We start from the raw sequence: 12041 nt of genomic DNA on the forward strand, positions 1-12041 counted from the left end.
CGCATTTTCACTTGTACGCAACTGAGAATACACACCACTTACTGTGGATTGGGGTTGAATAATCTCATTTGCGTACATCAATAGTTTTATCAGTCTTAACAAACTAGCGACTGGGAAACTTAACATGGGTTCATGGTTTCAGACAATACACACATGATGTGGAATGCAATTCACTTGTTTTGAGCGCTGCGCAGGAAAAGAGGAAGTATATCAACACACCGTGTATCAATGCTGCTTAAACTTCGATAGTGATAAATGCAAACGACCACTTTGATAACCCTTGTTCAGCAATTTGGATTTGGATTTTTTTTAAACATAGCTTTAAAGTTTTCCAATCATATCGTTACGATGTCTGCAGTGTGACAATTTATAGTGATGTCTAGCACTGGGGCATCATGCCGCAGATATGTAGCATGATGTCCCACCCAGTCACATTATTCTGACACCAGACCGACCAGTCCTAACACTATCCTCTTAATGCTGAGCGCCAAGCGGAGCGGTTCGTTCAGCAATAGTAACCACCCATTTTCATCTTAGAATACTAAATCTGACCATAGTGAATACTGTTGGAAGTATATATATATATATATATATATATATATATATATATATATATAGAGAGAGAGAGAGAGAGAGAGAGAGAGAGAGAGAATGCAATGACTATGGCGAACACCAGCCACAAAGCCGTGCAAAAGTAACTTTAATAACCGTAAGCACTTTCGACTCTCACTGAGTCTTTGTCTACGGCAATTACAAAACAGTGACAGGACAAGCGCGACACACAAAATAAAGCGTTTTAATTACAAAAGTTTACATGATTATGTCATATGGAAATATTGCATGTGATCTCTTTTTGGCATCAGGTATTAGCTCCTTACAAGGTCATTAACCATTAGGGCTTTACCCATAAGACTCAAACGGTCGAAGTGCGTGGATATCTGTTTACAAGCGTAGACATGTTGTCCATTCATGTGAAAGTGTCTGATATTTGTCGGTGTAACTCTAGAAATGCAAAGATATAACTCATGGAATACAATCGATGCCACGGTACAAACATGTCTGGTCCATACTGATCTCGAGATCTGCGATTCCTGATGAACAAAGATGTTCAAAATGTGTACTTTTGTTTTCGAGGGAGACAGATGTATATACTAGCATTGTATTAAAAACGAAGACCATGTCATATTATTGAAATAGTTTTTATTTTGGACTGAAATGTAGAAGGATGCCATGCATATTTTACTTCTTTTGGGGAGAAAAGAGCAATTGATTTACGAACGTATATCTAGGCTTTGGAAACATATTGAAGAAGTTGCTAGGTTGGGTTTACAGGATGGTTCTTAAAATTCTGAGCCTAAGCGAAAAGTTTATGCAAGGTATTTTGCTCATAAAAATAAAATACTGGGAAGAACTGTTTCAGACCAGTATGGAAGATTCATATTAGACCAGACTTAAAATAAAGCACTTGTTTTTTGTTGTTATTGGTTACTTATCCCCTTTTTATTTGCACATTCAGTAAACATTACTCTATCATTATTTAATGCATAAAAGTGAATTAATACATCTTGAGGATCATGAAAAGATAATGTGCAAAGCACTGAAAACCCCGTACGTTACGCTCCGAGTTACTCACTGATTTTGAATCCTCAGCAAAATTGAAGCTGCTTCTACTTAAACTTGTTCGATTAAACAGATGCTTGTACTACGAATACAACTACTACTGTTATAACTGAAAATAAAAATATGGAGACATATTTTGAATGCTCGAATAGGAAATGCATTTCTAGATGGTGTTTGTATTGTAGACGATATACTGTTAAGTGTATCATTTATAAGTCATCAGTCCTGCCTATAATGCTGGTTATTTCTTTAATGTTGTATTATATATTGATCAATTCCACCTGTATGTTTACTAGCAAAATATATTATGGATTAACTGATTATGGTTGGGTATTATTTACCTAATCACTCATTAGATTAAACTTACACGTCGATAAATACCCAACCATGATCATTTATTCCTTATAATTCCAATCCACTTCCTTTCTAACATCATATCAGCAGATTTTATTAACAAAACATACGTGTGTTGTTATAGCAACGTTGATTTTACTTTCTACAAAAGCAAAATAATGCCCTTTTGTAATGAGATCCATTGCTTGACATATGACCCTGACCTTTAATAACCGCTGCTGTAAGATATTCTCGAGGTGAAAAGCAATAATTTCCGAAGACTGGCTTGTGAAGCCTGCCACGTGCATTCTTCGGCAAAAGGGGTGAGTGGTGGAGTGCAGGAAAGTCTGTGCAATTACTATGTTTTACTTTATAATAGTCCATTTTAATCTGGGATTTGTAAATTTTGATTGGAAATCACAGGAGTGGGTGTGCGGGCGTTTTTGTTGGTATTATTAGGGTGTAAGGCGTTGATATAGATAAAACTTCACATCAAATGGTTCGCTCTTGATTCAAGCATCGTTTCTTAGTTTCTAAGAACGCTGGATTTCCATTCTGGTGGCCCAGGTTCCAGCACGTAAGCGTTCAGAGTGTATATGTCTACGGCACCAGTACGTATATGTCCAGCACTCGAACAGACTTTAATAAAAGGCTAGACAACCGTAGGTCCCATGTCACACTCCATGTCACACTCTACGTTAAAAATAGTTCTGTAAAGTTTGTTTTACGAGGAGGCTACGGCTGTTACGTAGAATGCCGGTTTTAGCGACTTACCTTATAGACTGAGCGTAGATAAAAATATAGATGTGTTATGTTCATTATTTCAGAGATTTGTGTGGTTGTTTGTTTTCTTTTTTCTTCTTACATTTCATTGCTCTATGGCTTTGTGATGTATAGTACTGTTATATGTAATTTAGTCACTCATTTCTTGTGTAAGAAATACAAGTCTACTCAATGTCCGCTTAGCTATTTGAAAAGAGACTGCGTGACAGATGGAGGTAAATACAATGATATGTCCACAGTATTGACTGTGGTAAAGAACTGGAATGAAGTTCTTTATTTAATAATTACAGACGCTTACCAAAGGAATAATTTTTTAAAAATGTTTATTAATATTTACTAATTCCTGCACATCGGGCCCTATGCGCATGAACAATCTCAAGCTTGATCCCATTAAAGCTTAAACTTAATTCCTATATCTGCCTGACGAAGTCAGCTATTATGTCTCTGATTTAAGACTGATATTTGGCATATTAGACAGTTTCTGAAGCTGGTTTGAGACTGATATTTGACATATTAGACAGTCTCTGAAGCTGGTTTGAGACTGATATTTGACATATTAGACAGTCTCTGAAGCTGGTTTGAGACTGATATTTGACCTATTAGACAGCTTCTGAAGCTGGCTTGAAACTGATATTTGACATATTAGACAGCCTCTGAAGCCGATGATCTAAGTCTCAACGTTGAAACTGAAAGTTCAGTTTAAGATCGTTTGTGCTAAATCAAAATTGAGTTTAAACTTAACATCTGATCAGGAAAGGTAAGCTCGAGAATGAGTTTAAGCTTTATTTTTTCATGCACAAGATCGTCACATAAATTGCATTCGCAAGACTATTTGATTAAAAATTCAGAATATTGTCCCCATGTTCAAAGTTTTATACAAACGGGGAGGGGGGCTTTCTCGAAAACATATACCGTACAAACAAATAGAATAGCATCCTTATTCTCTTTGAAAGTAGTAGAATCCAAGAAAGTTAGATATTTTATGACATGTCACACTAAATATCACAGGTTCTGCATTTAGTTAGTATGTCACTAACATTCTGGTCAGAAAATGTTTTAATACACCATGTTTCATATCGGAAATTGATTCATTTATGTTTTCGTAATCTGTTCTTAAGGAAATTACCTTCTACATACTTAGTGAAGTAAATGTAAACCACTCCCCCCTTCTCGCATGATTGGGTGATAGCAAAGACCTGTTTCCACGCAAGAAAGAAAAGATTTAACAAGACATTGCAATGCAGGGAAATATGCAAAGGTTGAAGAAAAAACATCTATATGTAACACGGATAAATTTAATAAAGGGATTGGTCCTGGAGCAGTGAATTTGATGATAATGTAATTGGCACATTGTATACGTACTCCATACAAGAAATACAACTAGCCATTCTGTTATATCGATAAAACAAATTTCATCATGAAATCGAATGAACGATCAAACTTACTTGCTCAGCATGCTTGTATCACCGCTGCTGTAGTCCCTTTCCTTCTCTCTCTCTCTCTCTCTCTCTCTCTCTCTCTCTCCTTTCTTGTCATCAGCCATAGCTTGGTGGTCTGGTCATTTTTCTCTCTAATGTGGAGCACATATGGAGCTATTTTCTACTTTAAATAAATGAAAACGTAACTAAATATTTGTCAGTTTTTGTCTTCTGGGATCGATAAAGATTCCTCCTCGTATTACGTCAGTTATCGTCTCATAGTAATTCAACAGAAACTACACAGCTTAGACGTCCCCTCTCACGCCCCTGCTGTGGGTTATAAATCACTAACTGGGTTAAGTCGGTCGCCATGTGTACGATTCTCGGTTGAAAAGAATCAACACCATAAAAATACACATGAATTAACGGACTTCACATCTTGTCTTAACTGCACTACTTGCTAACTAGCAATTCACTGACATAACATTTCCAGACATGGTAAAATCAGTTCAAAACCAAAATGATTTGTATCATTTAAGACAGACAAATTCACCTATTCTCACAATTCGTATTGGAATTAATGTATAAAATTCCTAGAATACATGATTCCCATTAATACAAGAGATTCGAACAAATTCATATCAAGGAAACATTATATAAAGTTCTTACAATACATGAGTCATATAGTATTTAAGACAAATGAATACAAACAATTAACTTCCAAACAATAGGACAATTGATTATGAACTTAAATCAAACAAATTTAAACGAATAATTGCAATCTTATAACAATGAATAAATTGCATGCGATTGAAACAATTTTTGTACCTTCCTTAGACTCGCATTATCCATGCTTCCGAACCTCTTTGTTTCTTTAGGTTTTGTGTCGCGCAACTACAGACACTAATCCTTGGAAAATTTTATCGAAAATAATGTTTGTTATTTTCCCACAGTCAACTCTTTGGCTTCCCACCGAAACGTTGGCTAACTAATTTCACTAGGGAAATTTCTTACAGCATTGAATTTCGTCTGGGAAGCACACCTCTATATTTAGCTTAGCCAGTCAGTATTAACTTTATCTAACCACCAAAGATTAACATGCCCATCTAAGTTAGAATAATTCTCTCTATTTCGCCTTTATTAATAACTATTTCTGGTAAACCTTCCTTAATGACACTACTACTTAATCGTTTATCGGCTGATCAAGCTCAAATCAATATTACCTCTCTATCTGACTGTTATCCCAACGGATTCTAATTAAAAATCAATCTTGCCCCAAACAAGGGAGCTTAAACTATCGTCGGCGAGCGATTTATTACAGGCCTATCCCAGAATTCCATGTCAGTTGTTAAGTACCACGCTGACCGCGACCAATTCGCCCACTTATGGTGCCGTAATGATCTTCCAAAATACACTATGTTACAGTGGTCTTGAATTAAACCTATTGTGTAGACGCCGTTGGTTTTCCATCTACATACCATCACTATGACCTCTGACCTTTATGCCCCAGAATCTATAGGTTCTTTTCTACCCTGGGTGGAAGCAATCCACAAGGTTTAATCAAGGAACGTACTCTAGAACAGATGAGTGGGAGGGGGTAGGGGGTTGTTAAGGGTTTTTGTTGGGGGTTTTCTCCGCCAGATCCATTTGTATTTCAACCCCAATGACAATGAATATTGATCATTTGCCCATAAATTAGATACTCTTTCATGTTATTAGACCTCAACAAACTTTAATCAAGATACTGCATCTGGTCTAGAACTAAAGAAAATTTTTGTTCTACTTTCTGTCAGTTTGACCAAGACAGTTTACCTTTGCACCCAAAACCATGCTGTTTCTTTCTTATCTAAAATGTAAGTCATTCACAAATTTCCAAACGCTTACATGTAAAAGCAAAGCAAGTAAAAACAATACCATGGGGGCTATACTTCATCATATAATATAGTACTGACCTCTCTGATGAAGACCTAATTATTGTCATTTGCTATGTGCTAGTATGAATAGATCCTGGCGACCATTTCCTGGTCCATTGGACATGGCCTAACAATACATTGGTAACAGCGCCGGACTGTCGAGTAGCGTCCTGGCTAATCCAATTCTTCTGTCTGGTTCTAAACGTCAGACCACTCGTGAAGGGAGGTAATATGTTTCAGTAATCTCACACATCACTAAGAAACGTAATGCAACGAATATGTATTAAGATGATCATTCATTCCTAAAATATAGGAGGTTTACAAAAGAATAGTTATCGGAGTATATTCAGCTATGTACAAGTGAAATAACCAATGAGGAACACCAGCTATGACACAGTCAAAGAATGATGAGAGAAGGGGAGAGGTTTGATCATAATATTTTGCAACGAGGTCAAATGGCAAAGCAATACTCTCCAATATATTTTTCCATAACCTAATTCAATATTTAGTAATATTTCTGAATATTAAATGTATATACAGCCCTATTCCATGAGTTTCAGATCATATATATAGGTAGTAACAGACCTGAAAACCTTAACGACATGTGCAGGTAGTTAAAGGTTTGCTCGCATGTGCATTGAGGTTGAGTGGTGAGAGTATCGGACTTGTGACTGAAACAGTGCGGGTTCAGATCCTACCATCAAATCAGACCAGAGTAACTGTTGTCGTATGGCATGTACGTAGGAAAGTACTTGGCTATAACTGCCTCGATAATAAATATCACACTGTTATTTAAATCCCGTAAATTAATTACCAAAAGCAATTCTCATTCTAACACAGTATATTACGAATTTTTTAATTAAGAATTTGTAACCGCGTACTTAGGAACAGAGTCAGCAATAAAGTATTACGGTAAAGTTTTTTTTTTATTAGTAAATGATATCTGCTTTCGCTACGATGTCAAATTGATTCAAGATATCATTTTATCTTAAATCACTTAGTGTCAAAACCATCTATGATATCATTATATGATAAGATTATTTAGCTACTATGAAGGACATACTGGATATCAGATTGACACCAACTTCATCCTGGACGCAGTATAAGTCATTAGAAGTCTTTTGGTGAGAGCCACACAAACACCACAGGTCATTATGACCATCGATTCAGAGACAACAGTGACGGTAATATACTCAAGACAGTCATATTAAAAAGTGGCGTCCTTAGACATCACATCAACACCATGTTACTTTTGGACCAACAAGACATTATAAGAAGTATACTGGTGAAAACCCATGTGGACATGACTTTCCATTTTGAAGGAATAAAAATACATGTCTTTTTAAGATGGCTTCCACATTGACCATAATAGATATCAGATTCTCACCATTCCGTTAAAATCCAACAAGACATAAGAACACTTGTGGTGAAAGTACAACATTGATATAGCCAGACATCTATGAGAAGTAGTGATAATAGATGGACATTGTGGAGGCCATATTGGAGGTCAGATATACACTGATTGTATTCTGAATTCCATTTCAATATGCCTTTTGTGTAGGAGGAGTAGCGATAACAATATTTTCAGGAATCCCGCCGTGGATGCCTAATTGACATCAGATCAGCATCATTATCAAATGAGACCAGCTAGACACCATACGAAATCTTTTGGTGAAAACATAATATCAATGTGACTTTTCGTTCAGGAAGAGTGCCAATACTGAAATTTCTAGTTTGACCAAGTGGACGCAATGTAGAGTCTCTGATGACAAGCCCATGTTGATATGACTATCGATAACAAGATTTTCAACATGACTGCCTGGCGGCCATATTAGATGTCTGAGCAGCACTATTTTCATTTAAGACCAGCTATACCACGGGATAAGTGTGTGTGTGAGTGTGTGTGTATGTTTGTGTGTGTGTGTGTGTGTGTGTGTGTGTGTGTGTAGAGTTTCAAGGCAATCTTAGAAGTAGTATAGGAGAAATAACAATACCAAACTTTTGACAACGGAAGCACATACGACAGACAAAGGAAGGCAAAACATTCCATGGACTCTTCTAGCCGATGTACATTTTTGTTCACGATGGCTTAATGTGGTTGTCACATTCGACCTCAGATCAGCACTAATTTCTTTTAGGACCAACTAGACATAATTTGAAGTCTTTTAGTGAAAAACTTCATGTTAATGTGACCTTCTATTCAGGTGTAACGTTAATAGAAGGCCACTATGGGGAACAAGATCGACAACATTTTGATTTCGGACCGGCTAGACATCAAAAAATTGTTTTAGTGAAAACCCAATGTTGATATGAACAATCAATTCAAAAGACGTAGCGATAACAAGTTTTCCAAGACAGACGCTATGTGGGCCATTTTGGATGTCAGCGCTGCAACATTTTCTTTTGGGGCCAGTTAGACTGTCCAATGAATGAGTACGTAAAGTTTCATGGCAATCCTCGAAGCAAGCGGTGCTTGTCCCTTGTTCGTTATTGAGGGTAGAGTTTTTGCCAACCCGATTTTTGTCAAATTTTCAAGATATTTACTAAAATTTGAGCTTAAGACCTAACCCTTTTTACGAGCTTATAATGTTCTATTGCGACACAGGAGGGGCGGGGTTTTGTATATAAAGAGGTTTGATAAACAATTATTCATTACTATTTCATACCAGTCTTTGGAAATCCGTAGCTGGAGATTTTAATTGTGCTAGGATATAATTTGAGAGGAATTACTTGTTCATTGGAATAACAAAGTGCTAATTGAAGTTTTTGGACTAAAACACTACTCTGGGATTATTGAGAACTCATTAAAAGACATCTTGGATCATTGTAGTGCATCAGCACATTCAAGACTACTGGTACATCAGCAGGATTATTTGGGATTCAATGTACAATATTGTAAGTGTCCTTTACATTTTCTCTTTATAACTTAGAATAATAAATTATTTGTTGATTTTATTAAACTTGATTGTTTCACCTTTTTCAGTTACATAATTTAAAACTTTGAGTCGCAATAACAGACCAACCCACAAACTCTTCTGCTCTGTGACCAGTAGAGCTAAGAAAATCCAGCAGCCGTATGTGTACTTTTTATTCGAAATGGGAATAAAAGGTGATAAAACGTACAACTGAAACTGAAGCAAACTATTGTAATCCTTGTTTACTTTAAAATTCCTGGCTTACAGTATAAATTAATAAAAGCAAATGGTGGAAGAAAACACGTTTCAGCAGAAATAGCACTTTGCAAATTTATATTTTCTCCACTTCAGGCATGTACAAGAAATATAACAAAAATCCCTCGAAGGTATCGACGCTCAAGCGTCCAAAAAGAATTTCCAGGAGTCAAGATAAAACCGTTCCTTCATACTAAACTACTGTGTTGAAACCATCTCTGACATTTTTGAGCGATAAGATTTATATATTAGGCACTGTCTTATTGATGTCAGATCATTACCATTTTCATATTATAGACCCTAGAAACCATTACAAGCCTTTTGTCTATATTTGATGTCAGATCATTACCATTTTCATATTATAGACCCTAGAAACCATTACAAGCCTTTTGTCTATATTTGATGTCAGATCATTACCATTTTCATAGTATAGACCCTAGAAACCATTACAAGCCTTTTGGTGAAATCATGATGTTGATATGACCATCCATTCGAGAGGATTATTGACACGATTTTCAATGTATTCATTGTGACAGCCATACTTTAGGACAGATCACCGCCATTTTCATTCAGGGCGAACTAGATATAATAACTAGTCTAATAGTAAAACTCCCACGTCGATATAACTTTCAATCTCGGAGTAATTATAATAACAACATTTTCATGCTGGTTGCAACACTGACCATGCTGGATATCAGATCGGAGCCAATTTAATTTAGAATGAACTAGACATTATAATTAGTCTTCTGGCTGAAAGCTCGAGTCAATATAGCTTTCGGTTCAAAAAAGCGAAAACAAGATTTTCAAGTTACCTGCCATGACATCGATGTTGCATCTCAGATCAACACCTTATGCGAGAAATACACCGCAACAAAGGACTGCATAACAGAACATAAAAGTACTAATTAAGTTATTAAAACTTAACGTCAATTTTAAATAGTTTCTACTTTGTCTATAATTGTTTGACATAGATTTGTAATTTGGAAAGAAAGACTCACAAAAATAATACATTCACACAATATCCCAACTGAAGAAGGGGAGAATAATGATCAAGTTTGAGGGTTATATAGACAAAGGTACAATTTTACACCACCAAGAAAACAAAAGGAAATGACTTAAAATTAGGTAAATCTGTCTAACTCATGGTAATAATGTTCAGTATTACTTAATTGCACAGTCTTGTGTACAATATATTTACTACTTGTAGCAGGAACTTTTTCCCAATTGCTTTTCATATAATTGATGAATGTGCCGAACCATACTTGCTAGACGAAATAGAAGCAATTCAAAATCAGTCACTCCAAAAGTCGTTTTGGAATCAAAGTTTACTGTAACAAATACTTGTGTAATAATGCAACTGACATGCAACCGTTATCTTTGTAGTTCAAGTTTATACAAGTTTCATTTGCCAGTATGCACGTATAGCTGAATAGTTTTTTGAGGTTTTTTTATTTTTTATTTTGTTTTCTTTCAAATTGATATACCACCCAAATTTCTTTCTTCAAAGTACATATTGATATCCTACACATTTTCTTCATTTGATTTCTTTGTCTACAGACGTATTACTGCTTATAAGCCAATTAAAACGCTAAGTTGATAAAAGTGCAAAACATGGATGGTAAGTAGATACATTTATTAATAAGGCGCGATTGTGTATTCTGTATTTCATATTTGCTTACTGATGATATCGATATGAGCTAAAATACAATCTTTTTAAAGCTTCCATATTCTTGCTTATCAATCAGATTTAACATCAATAAAGTATGTTAATTATAGACAGATAGACAGGAAAAAATAATCGGAATAAGGTTAACAGATTACGTCGCACTTATCACCGAATTAGCTTTATAAACAAGCTATATCTTTTCTGAGGCACACACACACCCACGCCCATACACATACACATACACGCGCGCGTATGAACTTATTTTATGAAAGAAAACCAACTGATCACCTATATGCGTTTTTAATCAATATATTCCATTTTTAAATATATATATATATATATATATATATATATATATATATATATATATATATATATATATATATATATATATATATATATAATCATTATTATTATTATTATTATTATTTATTTTATTTTATTAATGTTTTTTCTTTTTTTCTTTATTTTCTTCTTCTTTACTTTCTCTTTTCTATTTATTTATTTTCTATACCTCTAATAAGTGTACATTATACATAATATAAATGTTACTAAAACTGTTTATCTCTACTTATTAATAAATTATATATATATATATATATATATATATATATATATATATATATATATATATATATATATATATATATATATATATATACGTGTGCGTGTGTGTGTGTGTTCATTCAACAGGAATCACTATTTATGTATTTATTCCTTCAAGCACTTTTGCATAAATTATCATCGATGTTTTTCGTGTAAGTAGATTATTCTTTCAAAGCATTTTGTAACTTAACAATTTGAGCATCATCATATTCATTTATTTTTTTATTTTGTGAATATTAATAATTTCCTTAAATTTATATCCATTACGTATACATAAAATCACATTTGCAAAACTGATAGGCCTATAACCATGAAACAATGCTTCGCAGTCCAGGATCAAACAAACTATTAAAATTGGACATAAAATAATCTCTCCAAACTTGTGTCAAATTATCCTCATTGCACAAATCAACCAGACACAGGAGGAACATGTCTTAATAGGGTATCGATACAATGTATAAAATACACCATATAATATAACATGTCTTAATAGGGTATCGATACAATGTATAAAATACACCATAGAATATAA

The sequence above is a fragment of the Sinohyriopsis cumingii genome, chromosome 6, assembly GCF_028554795.1.
Source record: "Sinohyriopsis cumingii isolate HCF-2022 chromosome 6, ASM2855479v2, whole genome shotgun sequence".
In the NCBI taxonomy this organism is placed as follows: Eukaryota; Metazoa; Mollusca; class Bivalvia; order Unionida; family Unionidae; genus Sinohyriopsis; species Sinohyriopsis cumingii.